Source organism: Xiphophorus hellerii, chromosome 3, assembly GCF_003331165.1.
Source record: "Xiphophorus hellerii strain 12219 chromosome 3, Xiphophorus_hellerii-4.1, whole genome shotgun sequence".
Lineage (NCBI taxonomy): Eukaryota > Metazoa > Chordata > Actinopteri > Cyprinodontiformes > Poeciliidae > Xiphophorus > Xiphophorus hellerii.
In genome coordinates, this window is record NC_045674.1 from 22,042,451 (window position 1) to 22,057,596 (window position 15,146).

The following is a 15,146-nucleotide window of genomic DNA, read 5'->3' on the forward strand; positions in this document are numbered from 1 at the left end:
GAACGGTACCAAATAATATAAAAAAGTACTTTATTAAAACGAACTTGCAGGTTATTCTCACCTGAAAAATGTATGGAAATGAGCACATGGGAGACGCAGTCTGTGTTGCTCCAATTTCTCTCAGCTTATGAGAAAACGGCAGAGCAACAGGCAGCTCAGAGTCCTCCATGCGCCACCTACTGGTGAAACACCATTACTACACCCATCGTCAAAGAAATGCATGCTCCTTTTTTTCTATTGTGAGCACACACCCGTGGGCATCACATATGTCATAGATCAAAGAACATCTGGGCTTATGATTCTTCCATCTCAAAACATCAGGTATTCTACAAGAAGCACTTTGACCTTAGGACTCTTTTTTGCAAGGATTTTTAATATGGAAAAGCTCTTAGCAGCCACCCTGTTTTTTCCTTTGTCTTTTGGCGTCGGTTACCTTATAACCACCGGAGTGAGGAAAGCTGTCACCACATTATTTCCTGGTGTTGAATTTGACACTAGCACTAACTATGAAGACGAGAATATGGAGTACGACGATTATCGTTTTAATGTTTGTCCGGCTGGAAAGCAAAATTCACACAATGGAGAAAACTCAGAGGAAACTGAGTTTTCAGAAGAGGACACACGTGAAGAAACTTCCCCGGCTGGGGAAGTTTACTGTGAAGAAAAGCAAACATCAGAGCAAACTTCAGAGGTTGAGTCCAAAGATCTAACAAATTCTACATTAAAAGATATTACCCTTCTCGTAATGGAAAATTACCGTAAATCTCCCAAGGTCCAAAGACCTATCTTACCTGGCTGCAACATCTGCAATGAGGAGGAAAGACGTCTCGCCGAAATTAGGAAACATTTGCGCAGACGTCAAACAGAAAAATTTTGTTGCACCACATTTTAAATGACACCATTTTACATTTGTCACGCTCCTCCTGATTTCGTCTTGGTCCAGTCTGTTGTCCAGATGAACACTGAGGTGTTCATATTGTTCAACAACCATCACTTCTTCTCCCATCTAAAAACTCAACCTCTGCTTTAACAAAAGCAGCTTTAGAAGACTGGACCCAAGAAGAGAAATCTGTCCCAGGGAACGATTTCTCTGATCCCAAAGAAGAAATTTCCCCGGCTGGGGAAACTTCAGAGGTCGAGTCCAAAGATGGGAGAAGAAGTGATGGTTGTTATGACAAGTCTGGACAACAGACTGGACCAAGATAGGTCTTTGCACCTTGGGAGATTTGATGGAAATTGGGTTTGATTTAATCCTGTTCCTCCTGAAATCAGCTATCATCTCCTTTGTTCTCTGGTGCTCAACCTCTGCTTTGTGATTGCGCTGTTGCCTTGCAGCAAATAAAGTCTTGGGTTTGAATCCCAGCCTGGTTCTTTATGAGGTTTGCATGTTCTCCATGTGCATTAATGGGTTCTCTCCGGGTGCTCCGGCTTCCTCCCACAGTATAAAAAGACTTTGTGCACACTACGTAGATAATAAATGGATGATGGAATTTATTTTTTTTATTCAATTAAATTGTATTAAATTTTTTTTCCCAATTAAATTCTTGATTAATATGGGTTGTTGCTATGTTGTTGTACGGTGTAAGATCTTGTTCAATGTGCCCTTTTTTTTTTTAACTTTGAGCCCCAGCCCCTCCACAGGTCTCTACACGGCCCTGCTTTGATATATAAAGGTGTGGGGATGAACTGTCAGTCTGAACTAAAAAAACAATGTCTTATTTTAAAGCCTTATGAATAGATACATTTAAAACTGTGTTTAAATAGTCAATTTATTTACAATAAAACTAGTTAAGTAGGGAATGATCTACTTTGCGGTCATATTGAAATTCCTCTTATGATTTTTAATACATGATATTGTGCACTAGAAATTATTTTTATGATAAAGTAAAATTATCACACAGATCACTATGATTAAGTTGACTGAACATGGTTTGTTAGGTTAAAAAAACACCAACATCATTAGGTGTTGGTGTTCATTGTCATTGTTTAAGCTTCATGCTTCTTAGGCGTATTTAATTTGTGTTGCATTGAAAATTTGTTTTATCAGTTGTATACAATTATGTTAGACAAAATGTAGGCTACATTACTTCTAAATATATTAGTAAAAGGAAAAAAAAAGCTAAAATTGAATATTTTCCTAAACAGTCACTGTACAGACATAACACAATTAGATTTGTTGGCAAGTGTTTTTTGTTTTTTTTACATTTGTAAGGATTTTTCAGCGTTGTGTCCTTTGACATTAATTCCCCAATTAATTTTTGAAGTCTGCACTGTCAGGCAATTTCTATACAGTATAGAATGCATTGATATCAATTTGTTAGTTTTTTTTTTCTTTTTTGGTTTTGGTTTGTGTTTTCTTCGACACTCCTGCTGACATTTGAAGTTTAATTGAAACAGACTCAGAACAACACTAGACTGATGTTGAAAAAGTAACCAAGATGGCTCCATAGTAATTGTAGCTTCTAGTGCAGAAATTAAGGGTCAGTCAATGTCTATTTGTTTTTCTAACAGAGTTGAAACTAAATTAAAAACAAGATTCTGAGTTTATGTCACCAAACCTTTACTTGTTGATGGATAGAAGATTCAAATGGAATCTCAGAAAATTTTCCATTTAAGTTTCATCTTAAGCAATATCCATGTTTTAGTGGACAGGACCTGATCTTTTTTCAAATTACACAATACGCCTATTTTCACAAAATGATTGATACTTTTCTATTTTGCCAAACATGACACAAATCATGACTCATGACAATCAATGAATGAAGGGTTCTCAGTTCAGATTCATGTAAAACGGCAGCTTGAGCTCGAGCACAAGAGTCTCTTACAAGTAGAGGCATAACTATTTCATTATTGCTTATTAAAAAAAACTGTGTATGTAAAAAAGTGCCTCCTTTATAAATATAGTAATTGTCTTAAGTTTAAAATAGATTGCTACAATAAGCACCTATGAACTTATGCATTGAAGTGATATTTCTGCTGAAAGAATAAAGCAGCTGATCTGTCATGTTTTGTGTCAGCCATGTTTGGCATTTATTCTGGTGTTACTTCATAAGATGCGAAATTATGAGAACTTATTACTAAAGTAATGTGATTCTCATGTCATGTTCAAAATACAAAGATACCTCACTACCTATATCTACTACTCTGGTATTTATAAAGTGCAGAAAAAATGTAATTCCTTACAGATTTCACGTGTTTGTGTGTATGTTTTAGCAATGTCTTTGAATTCTTGTCCTGACTGATGCATGTCACAGTCATTCTTATCTGTTCAAAAATTGTATTTTAAAATGGGGATCAATGTGTCACTTTTCTAAACTTTCTGCTGCCAAACAGGTTCTATGTAATGGATTTCTTGTTTTTAAGAGACTATGGCCATGTGAAACTTAACTCAGTACCGAATACACGCAGCGTGTTTTATAGCTGTACCTATGCAATATTGTGTAGCACAACCTTAAAAAAGTGACGTCAAAATAAAACGGCGAGGACTCCTATCTATCACAAAGATCTGTTTGCGAACGATGAGGTTTCGCATGCTGCTACAGTTAAAACCAAAGGGTGGAAATACTTTAATCAACAGACAGACATTGGCTTTTTTTTCACTGAAAAAAACCCCCAAAACAAACAAAACTAAGGTTTCTGCTTTAAGTTTTAGAACATAATAAAACCAAATAAAATTTAGAAATCAAAACTATTTTTATTTTTTTGATTGGGGCATACCCAAATAAGACCAATCTGAGACTTCAACGCTGGCATAAATTCTGGGCAGTGATTTTTGTGTACCACTACATCCCTACCATGTCAGTGTAAATAGCCTCATTAACTTGTATGTAGTCGGTCGTCATGTAAGGATCCTCTTTGACATGGCCCTTTGGGCTTTTGTTTTCCTTATATTTTCCCAGGTAACCACACATGCTTTATCAAGACATGTACTGTACATGGGTGATGTACATCATGCTTGGAAGTTGGTCAGTGATCCTCCATAAACAGAAACTCTGCTTTGACCTTATGTTCTTGAACAAAACCTGTCAGAGTAAAAGTACAAGTCATTTATCAAACAGTTGTTGAGCAAGCAAAAAATAACATGAACTCGCTGTCTTCTTATCACACATAAAAGCACAGTGCTTCACTCCATGTTTCCACGACTAATCATTCAGAGTTGACATGTCTTTGTTACTGACAGCCACGTGCATGCCCTCGCACCCCTTCGGCCCCTCTGTTTTGCCTGAAACTGAAATTGTGACGACATTCTTGTCCTGACACTTTGAGAACATTAGCAACAAAGGCAGCTGTTTGGACAGCAAGTACAAGAACAGGTACAGCTTGAAGTGTTCCCCCGCAGCGATGGAGGCCTTTGCAGTCACAGATGACTCTGTGCTCTACGTTTCATCACAGAGTGATCTTCCGCTGTTCATTCTTCAAGATTTCTCAAAAGCAGCATATCGACAAACCATGACATTGGAGTTGGTTTCTATATGTGGTTAATAAACATATTAGGGATGATAAAAGAATAGAACATGTCATGGCTTTTGCTCTTTCTCTTTCACCTCAGCACTGTACTGTGTGTGTTTTTATAATTTAACAAGCCTGTGTGTGGCAATTCACACAGACTGGTTGGCTCAATGCTTGTTTAGCATTATGTGCCAAGCATATGCATGAGCAGCTTTGTATGTGTTTGTATGCATTCATGTCGACGCTTGCTTTGCAAAATTTGCCTCTCTGTTTGCGACTGTGTATCTGTGCCTCATGTATGTGGCTGCACGACCTGATTATGAGTCTGTCGTATATATCCTCATGCACTGGGCGAGGGCTGCGAAGTTTGACTCGGTGGCGTTTTTTTCTTTCTTGTCAGTGTGTTGCGTGACCTCATTAACCAGGTGTTTACCCCTAACAACAGGAAACCAATGTCAGTGACTGTCTGCCGGCAAACATTGCCTGAGGGAAAGCGAGACGAGGCAGGGAGAAAGGGAGACACAGAGGTGGAGGAATAATGTGAAGACACAACGTCCGTCTTTTTATCTACAGTCTTGGAAGTTTTTGATGTTTGCCCACACCTGTGTGAAATCTTTCTGATCTGGGGGTGTAGGAATATATAATTTACAATTGGGGAGAAATGACTGTTTTAGGTGTTTGTAATTGGACATAAAAGAAACAGTTATTCTCTGAGCAAATGACAATGTTACTTTCTCACCAAGAAAGCAAGCATCAATTTAGGATATTTAGAAAGCATGTTAAAGACATTCAGTGAGATTCAGCAACGTCTTCAGGGTTGTGCATTCTTCTACTGTGTTTGTATTACTTTTACAAAAAATCACAGATTCTCAAAAAAATGTTTTACACCTCAGATTAGAAATGCTGCAGTGGGAATTTGTAAACTTAGATTTGAACTGAATTTGATGTATGACGATCCAACATACTTTAGTTTAAGTCTAAAATGGCAACTTTAGTGATTATTCAAGCTCCTCCTCATACCTCTCAATATGAAGGGAGTGCTGCTACTCAAGGCACTCACAGGCAGCCCGGTCCTCACACAGCTGTCCCTAATAGCTGCAGACAGAGTAGATGTAACATTCAGAATTGTTTTCTGAGTGGCAAGGAAAAGCCCTACAAATTTACTTTCACAAGTGGAGCATTACAGCTTTCCCAATATATGTGTACACTCAATGGCTTCTTTCCTTAGGAAGGCAGTGATGACTGTGAACCCAGAAATATACAGAAAGTTCTCAATGTACAAGAGTGTCACAGAGCACAGCCCAAACATCAATGGTTATTTATGCTCAAAACAGTGCTAGGTTCAAGCAGGAGAACAGATTATACTCTTCTTTTTTTGAGTACATTCAGATATTTACGGAAGAGGATTAGGGGCCACCAAAAAAAAAGAAAAAGAATTCTGAGATTAAAGTCAGAATTCTGAGATTAAAGTCAGAATTCTGACTTTCTGACTTTGATCTCAGAATTCTGACTTTAATCTCAGAATTATTTTTCTTTTCTTTCAGTGGCCCTAATCCTCTTCCGTAGATATTTTACAAAATGAATCAGAAGAAGTAAGAAGATAAAAAAAAAAAAAAAAACTACTAACCCTATTAATTAGGGTAGTAGTTTAACCTAGTTAAACTACTAGGGTTAAAAACATCCTCAGGAGGCAGCAAGACTCGATTTATTTAAGACTGTAGCTGTCTGTGTTGGGTCACATACATGTCTAGAACAAAATGACAATTTAAGTCTCATCTGATAGGTTGTCACAACATTATGCTAGCTTTCTTATATAGCTAGCATAAAAATGAGACTGTGGTGTCTGGAATGATATTGGTGAGTGAAGTACTTTTGAGATGTTTTATTTTGCATCAATTTTATTTTTAAGCACACACATTTCTTCTCTTTTGTCAACTTTAAGTTAAGTATCGGATTTTATTCAGTGTAAGAAATCACCTAATTTTAAACAACTGGATTGATGTCAAAGACCCAAAAATATGATTGGTTGGCTCTCCAGCTGCTTGAAGGTAAAGTGTCTAGCTTTAGGCTTGTGTGTCAGCAAAAAAAAAAAAAACAAAAAAAAAACAGGCATAATATGTACATTTTAGAGAAACGAGCAGCCCATGTCTGGAATAAGCCGTTCTGAACTATCTCAAGAGACGGAAGCTGGAGGCTACGGTCCTCTCAGTGACTCAATCTGAGTCATTGAAATGTAATAAAAATATAGACCTGAAGATACATTTGGAATTTCATAGTTCAGACCCTTTGGCAGAAAAAAAAAAAATCCCAATTAACTGAAACTATTTATAGCCAGCAAAAAAAAAAAAATGTACAAAGGAGAATGAGCAGGTTGATCTGTCTGTCTGTGTCAGACGAGCCCCCACCAGTGGGTCACTGGGTTCCTCCACTCCTTCACCACTGAGGGGAGGAAGGAATGGAGAAGGGGAGGGAGGAGAGGAGGCATACAAGCTGTTGACAGGGATTTATGAGCTGATAGTGTCAGACTGCAAGCACAACAACAGCCTCTGTGTCTTTGCCTGTCCGCTCATGAGGGAAGAGAGAAAGAATGAAGGGGGTGGTGGAGAGAAAGTGAGGCAGCAAAATGAGTTGAAAATGGAATAGCAGGACAAGGCAGTGAAAACAGCAAGGCAAGAAAGACAGTGAGGGGAAACGGGCAGTACAAGGCTGCAATCGGAGCTGTTTTGCCATTTTTCTTGTTATCTCTGATCTCATATCTTTGTCTACATTATTCTATACAAAGAGGAACTGCATTGAGACTTCAGAGTGTTGAATGACTATAAAGTGGTCGACTTCATTCAGATGACACGCATGCCAAGTGTCCTGAATATTGCTTCTATTATTTTGTAGAGTCACAGAAGACACATTAGATGGATTAGATTTTTAAAAGGCTACGTTCTTTTAAAGTTCTGAAATTTAAAGACAATACAATGTTTGTTCTTGTATTCGAGTGTTCGGATTTGTCACGGTGAGTCACTGCTGGAGCGCTCGCAGTTTGATGACACACCCTGATATAGCTGAACTGTCTGACTGTCTGAAACATGAGCAAGGCAGTCTGGTGGGTAATTTTGTCTAATTGCTGTTCTAAGCATAAATCCTGAATATCTGGCTTTATTTAAGTTTGATGACTTCCACAATATATTCTGTTTTACAGGCTCGTTTGGTCATGACGTCTTTATAGGGGAAGCTGTGGTGGTACAGTTTTTCTCATCATACTACTGGAGCTTATGCCAGTTAATACCCCCAATTACCTGTTCCATTTTACACATTTAAAAAAAGCAGCAACATCAATGATTTGATTGGCTTATATGGAAATACGTTTGATGCCATGCTATTTCTTGTCCACTTAAATCAGCCTCTTGCCAAGTGCTATTCTACTTTTTTCGAGTTTGTGACTTTATCTACTGTAGTGTCATCAGTCTGAGCTAATACACTGAGACCCGGTTATGAAGATGTATAGTATGCATTAAGTCTTGTGAGCTTTTGTGTCTATACTTCAGGATATTATCTTTAATTTATGATTGTAAAATAAATTAAATCAACGCAAAATTTTGTGTAAAAAACTCCACCAATTTTTTTTTGTATTGATGTAAGCTTAGTTTGCTACCGTATGTGGCATAAGGTAGGCCTTATGTATTTTAAATGCACTGCATATAGCGTATGATGCAGCATACTCTGCTCAATATTCACACTGTCATAATAATGCTGATCCAGATGTAAAGCCTGCCATACTGACACGTTGGAAGAAATGTAATATGACAGAGCACAGCACACATACCCCCTGGGAATAATGCAGACTACTTGTGATTTATGCGTCAGTTCTTTTTTTTTAATGACATAGTATTAAAGAGTGGTGATTTACGGGGCTCTTTTCATTTCACAGAGGCATTCAGGCTTGTTTCGGAGTAGAGCTTACACTTTCCAGTTGAGCAATGTTCTCAGAGTGAGCTTCCAAGAATTTCTAATGCCATTATCTTTTCACAGAGTTCAAGGCAATAGATAATGGCTAAGCTTTTTTTGTTTTTGTTTTTGTAAAAAATGCAGAGTAGGAAAAGTATGAGGTACTTATCATGTGTCCAGTACAGAGACAGATACCCTGAGGGGAAAGAAACACCAGAATCAAAGCAGATCTTGTAGTTGATGGCTCTCATTATTCCAGTCCGATGTGTTAAAGATGGAAACAGTTGGTTTTTTTCTTCTTTCACTTACAAAACAATTTATCAAAGAGTTTTATTCCAAAACAGCAGTGACTCTGCTCTGAATGTCAGAGCAAAGCTAGCCAAATTTTAACCACACTGAAGCTAACAACCCACCTCCCAATAACTTATGTTATGCAGGGCTTCACAGAAGTACCACCTCAAGAAACAGTACTACCATAATGACAAACACTTTAAAGCACTAGAACAACTGCTTGACGTTTTCAATATGCATTGTGCTGTATCAAATATTTAAAACAAAGAAGACATTTTCCATTATTGCTGCATGTCTGGTTGAAGTAAGCAGTTAAATAATGGACTCTGCTTTTACATAGAAGTTCAGATTTTTAAGTTTAAAGCTAAACATTTTTTTACATAATTTCCCTGAAGTTAGAATTTCAAGTGTGAAAACTAAAGGCTTCTCATTAACTACAAATTCAATATGGTTGCACTGTACACAAATTTGTAAACATGTATATGGAAAGTTTATTTGTACTTTTCACACACCTCTTATTCTAGTTGATGCTGATTACTTGGAATATACACTAGCAAATCCTGCTGGTCTTTGAACTTGGAATTGGGAATAATGGGATTTGCAGTTATACTTAAATCCTTTGATGTTCCTCAAAAACAAAAAATATTTCTGTCAGCATATGGATAGACAAAGTACATCATTACATCTGTTGATACTTGCATTCATACCTCTCTCTTTGTGTATGTCTTTCTGCAGCCTGTTCCGGAGGAGTGAAGATCTAAAAAACAAGCCTGCATAAAAAGGCAGAGGGAAGATGCCGATAGAGAGGAGAATGTCTTGATAGGGAAAGAAAAACAGAAGAAAAGATGAAAGGACATTTTTTTGTGTGTTTGTATGTTTGAAGCTTTAGCATCATCCTGTGGTATCAATGTTAAATTGTACAGCGTACTACTCACTGAGCAGAAGTGGTTAAATGGGTCTCAAATGGTTTTGCATGTTTTGTATAGTAAAGCACAGCTTTGCATTTGTAAAATTGAGACGAGCATTTAATTAATACATATATATTCTTTTTGTGTATAATTTAACCCATGAAACTCAATTTAAAGGCTCTGTTTATACAAGACAAGCCTTTTACTCAAGATTCCATAAATTAAAGAAGCTAAGGTCAGAGCTTAACATCATAAGCTTGGATTGCATCTACTATAATGGAGGTTGTCTAACGTTGGTCACTGGGGAACAAAAACAGCATTAAAGACCTGCACTCATGCAATATGCATAGCTCAGAGGAGAAATATGCCTAAACTCAGGCTCTTGTAACAATAAAAATGTGAGGAGTTTAACTTTTATCATTGCAGCATGGATTATTAATGAACTTTGTATTGCTCTGTGAAAAATCTATGTAATATAAAGGTGTACAAAGAGATTTCTTTCCTGCTCAGAGGACTTGTGAAAGCATAGCTCATGATAGCAACTGCAAATGTCATATGAGGACAAAACAGGAAAATGTTGAATGCTAAACGAAGAGAGGATAAGCATTGCTCAAAGTTCTTGACATGGAGATTTCTTAAATAGATGGACAATTATTCAAGTTTGTATATCAGTTTTAATTTCTGGCCATCACAAATCAATGTAATAAACAAAACAAAGCAAAAGATTATTTTATAACGGGAATGTAATGTAAAACTTGGAATATCATAGTTTACTTCTTGAATGCATATACAGTTCCAACCAGACGTTTATGTGCATGAATGAAAAGACACACACACATTTTTCTTTCACCGTGTGAAGTCAAATTAGATCCAACTTTGTTTTTTTTAGGTCAGAATTACAAAAAAAAAATTGTATTTTTATTCAGTGTACATAAACTTCTGTTTTCAACTGTATAGTGTCATACATTTTACAAAAGCAAAGAATGTTCTGTTCTCACATACTGAAATACCGGGGCAATGTTTTTAAGTGTATAATCTAACAAATATGGACATGGTACCTATACATGCATTAGTGCTCTTGGGTCTTTCAACACTAAAATTTTGCAATATGCAGGCTGTGCAATATTAACCAAACAGTGTTTACTTGTAAATACATTTGTACCAAGCTTTAAGAAAATATTTTTATTTTCTTTTTAAAAAAATTGTAAATAATAATTACACCTGGTTAAGCGCTTTAAATAGCCACCGTACGTAATGGCAGAAAGCCCTAAGAAAAATATGTCATCTTCACACAGGGAAACATTTTTAGCTGGGTAGGGTATCAAAAACATCAAGCTGGGGTTGGCCCTGTCACACAAATGTAGCAAGCAGTTTTAGGCCCCTGCTATCTGCCTCTTTCCATCTTTGTCTGTGGTTACTAACCCTGGCTACAGTAGCCAGACAGGGCCCCTTCTGTATGTTCCATACACAGTTTATCACACTTCCTCTCACTCTGCTCGTAATAAACAGGTCTGCCAGAGAGAAAAATCAAAGAGTTAGGGACAGAAACTATGTAGTGCAAATTGTATATTGTAAGTAGGATTTATACATTACAAGGTTTAAAGAGAAAAAAATATTAAGGATGTCAAGTACATACTGTGACATAATTCAAGTTTTCATAAGAAAATTCAAATTTTACGTGTTGATTTAAATCGCTTGTGAATCGAACAGGCAAGTCATTTTCAGCTTCCACTTTATTAGCGAGGGTTGATTTGTTCGGACATTACACCGAATACTTTTTGTGTTTTTGCATTCTGGTATGGTGTAAACAAAATTAGGCAGAAAAAATAAATGTACTTTTCATGGAACTACAAAAATATATGTTTGGGCACACTGTAGACAAATCGCCAGTTCATTACCTAAGTGACCGACTCACTTATAACAAGTCAGCCGTAAACAAAGTTAAGTTGCAGATCTTTGTGAACATGTACATAATGATTATTTATTTTCAATTGAATTTTTTGGAGTGACAAGATAATACAATATATCATCTCAGGAATATGATCACAGTAATATGATATTTTGACAATATTTTTGGGAAATCTAACCATCCAAATTTTAGTTTTTATTTGGTTTTTTTGCAAGGAGGAGGATACTTTCATGGATCACAGGTTGTTTTTTTGAAGAATGGGCAAAAAAAAGTACAATAATTAAATTTGGGGTTGATCAAACTATCTTAGACTTTGTACTAAATGTGATTTAATGCAGATTTCACTCATGAACAGTTACCTATTTAATGCTGTTAGGATGCCCCTAAGCAGGAGCTAATTTCAGAAACATCTATAGAATGGCTACAAATTGATGCATACTTATTACAAAATAATCTGCACCACAGAACCATTACATACTTGGAAAAACTATGACATCCTAAACAACAACATTACAAATAGGCGAATGTTTGAAGTGACCAGCACTTGATATTTTAATACTGCATGTATCTGTTGCCAGTGCAAAATATTAAAAAAAAGATTTATTTTCCATTGCATTTGTTTTTGTCTTTCATTTGCTCCCTGAGTTAAAAAGAAATTATTTGAAAAAGAAGTTAAGAATATTGTTCCACACAATTCTTCCAACTTACTGAACTCAAAAAACATGGAAGAGAAACAGAAAATAACGGATTAAAAGAAGAAAAAAAAAAATCCCAAACAGTTTCAATTTCAGAAAAAGCTAACTTTGGATTGCAATACACATAATTTTCCACTTGTTTGCTGCCTAGGCTATTGCCTAATCTATTTTGTTCCCCCCTCCGTCCCCCCCTATGTACCTTAGCCAGGATATGTGTAAGTACACGAGCCGTTAACCCCCCAGAGGAAGTGTGCAGGAAATGAGATCAGCCTTAAAGAGAGGTAACGCCTGAGCCTGAACCACTGACACCAGACCAATAACTGTCACTCACTGCACCTGATACTGAGGTACTAAAAATGCAGCAAAATAACAGGAAGGTCAGAGCAGTACAGAACAGAGCACAATAGCCCCCCTTTAAGAATGAAAGCGATGAGCATGTGACAGGAAAGCAGGGATGGATTGGGAAACACAAACATGAGACAAAGACAATGAAGAGGACAGCTTGAAATAGAGCAAACAAAACAGGAGAAAGAAGTAAAAAAATTACCATGTTTGTCATCCTGTAGATTTAGTTTGGAGTTAAATGTACCAGTTGTGGGTGGGAGATTGTTGTCACAAGTGGGATCAAATAAAATAGAACAAAAACCATTTTATCAAAGGGGAGAATAAAACTGTGCAAAAGACATGTTCAGTGCTGTAAGAGGAAGAAGACACACAGGAACAGCATCGCCAACATTTAAGATGTGAGCCTTGCAGAACACCAGAAACAGGCAGCCAATTTTTGTGTCCTTGCATGTTGTAAAATAACACACCCTGAATCCCCTTTACCCTGATGAAAAGCACAGCTGGTAGGTTTCGCTGAGTCTTGCAGGCCTGACGGCGACACGTGGATGTGTGCTTCCACGTCTATGTGGATCTCAGCAATGCTCAGACACAGCGCAACTTTTGATTTCTCTACAGTAAAAAGAAGCAAAAAGAAAAGCAGGATAATGAAACATTTACAGTATCTGCTTCCATGCACATATAAGAACAAGGACTATGTTGAAAGCGTATTTGTTTTTTTTAGAAATGGCTCACGACTGCAGTTTCAGAAAACTTATGTGCTTTTGGATGGGCCTTTTTGTGTTGGTGTAAACCGCACATGTCAAACTCGAGGACCGTGGGCTAAATCCAGCCCATCATAACTCTCTGCGTGGCCCTCTAAAATTTAGCAGCCCACAAATATCAAACCTTCAAAATATCTGCTCTGTGCTTTAACATTTTTTATGAATCAAATCAAATCTGTTATTATTTGTATAGCGCCAAATTACATCAGTGTGAAAAGATGTTCAATATTTAATCTTAAGGTTTTCTCATCGAGTGTAGACAGCTCTTCATTAATAATTTAGTTCTTTGTTATTGCGTAGTTTCATCAATACATTCTGCCACAGTAATTTGAGGACCTGAATGTACACAAAGCTGCTGAGTTCTGAAGCATATAAAGTGGAAAAGCGTTTTAAAAAAATCAACGCATTTCTCAGGAAGAAAAGAAATGGTATTGCTAACAACATAAAATTCACACTGACTGTCGATTACAATCAAAGTAATCCTTAAAAAATAATCAAAGCAAATTTTTCTGGAATTAAGTTAGAAGTAATGAAGGAGAAAGGTACAGGGAAAGAATACTGAACACATGAACAAACGTATCTGCAAAGACATAAAAAGCCAAGAATCTGAAATCTTTCAGGACTTGGAAAACTGCTGCTTCTGTGTGTACATCAATATCTGCCGGTTTACTATTATTTGATGACCACTACTAGTTTCAATCCAAATTTGATGAAACCTGGCATAGGGGTCCAAGTTTAATTGATAGTGTTAAAAAGCAATCACTGGTAATTGCTTATTATCTTCTCCCCCGGTTCACCCCTGGAGCACATCACCCCAGTTCTAAAGTCCTTACACCAATTTCTTGATAACCCAGAGAATACGAGTGAAATAATTTTGGTGATTTATTAATCCTGAATGGCTTAACACCAAATTACATCAAGGATTTGATATTGCTTTATCAGCCATCCAGACCATTGAGGTCTTCGGGTTGAAGTCTGCTCTGCAGAATCAGAACAAAAAGTACAGAAGCAACATTCAGTTTTTTATGCTGCTTTAATCTGGATTAAATTTCCAGAAAACTGTGTTTAAAAAATGAGTTCATTACAAATCAATCTGCTCAGAGTTGCATTTGATTCATAAAACTGGTAAAATCTTTAATTGTATTCTCTATTTCAACCTCTCATCACTTTCTTTTATTTTGCCACTGCAATGTAACATCAAAGCACTTTGATTGCCCCTTTCCTGAAATGTGCTATGTAAATAAACTTGACTTGATGAACATATAAGGGATCTGAATGCATTCAATAATTAGTTGTGGCACCTCTTGGATGAGAGGCTGTATTTTATGCCACCATCCAGCAATCAGCCTGTAACTCTGCTGAACTGTTGAGTCCAGGCTGCTCTAATAGTGGCCTTGGGCTTCTCAGCGTTGTCACTTGTTTGTCATCTTCCTCTTGGCAATACTCCATAGACTCTCTATGGAGTTTAGATCAAGGCTGTTTTATGGCCAATCAAGCACAATAACAAAACTGTCGTTAAACAAGCTTTTAGTACTTTTGGCAATAACCAAGTCCTACTGAAAAATGAAATCTAGTGTCTCAATGAAGCTACTCAGAAGATGAAGTCCTCTTAAATTTTCTGGTAGGTGGCTGCAATAACATTAGACTTGATAAAACTCAGTGGACCAACACCAAGAGGTTTGCAAAATCCTCACTGCCAATGGAAACTTTAGAGTAGACCTGAAACAACTTAGATGATGCAGCAATAAATCCTGGCACCTTGATACCAAACAACAAGCAGCTTCTACTTTAACATAACTGAGCAAGATGAGTAAGTCAGTAAGTCAGTGAAGATGTATTATCCCTGTTG

General features: G+C 36.9%; 1 long non-coding RNA gene across 6 annotated transcripts in view; it reads left to right on the forward strand.

Moving 5' to 3' along the window:
• The window catches only part of LOC116717553 (uncharacterized), a 125,179-nt gene extending 113,076 nt beyond the window's left edge, over positions 1–12,103 (forward strand). For all 6 annotated transcript variants that reach the window (XR_004338760.1, XR_004338756.1, XR_004338755.1 and 3 more), the window contains one exon: positions 9,415–12,103. This is a non-coding gene — a long non-coding RNA (uncharacterized LOC116717553). The remainder of the gene's footprint in view (positions 1–9,414) is intronic.
• The last annotated feature ends 3,043 nt before the right edge of the window (positions 12,104–15,146 follow it).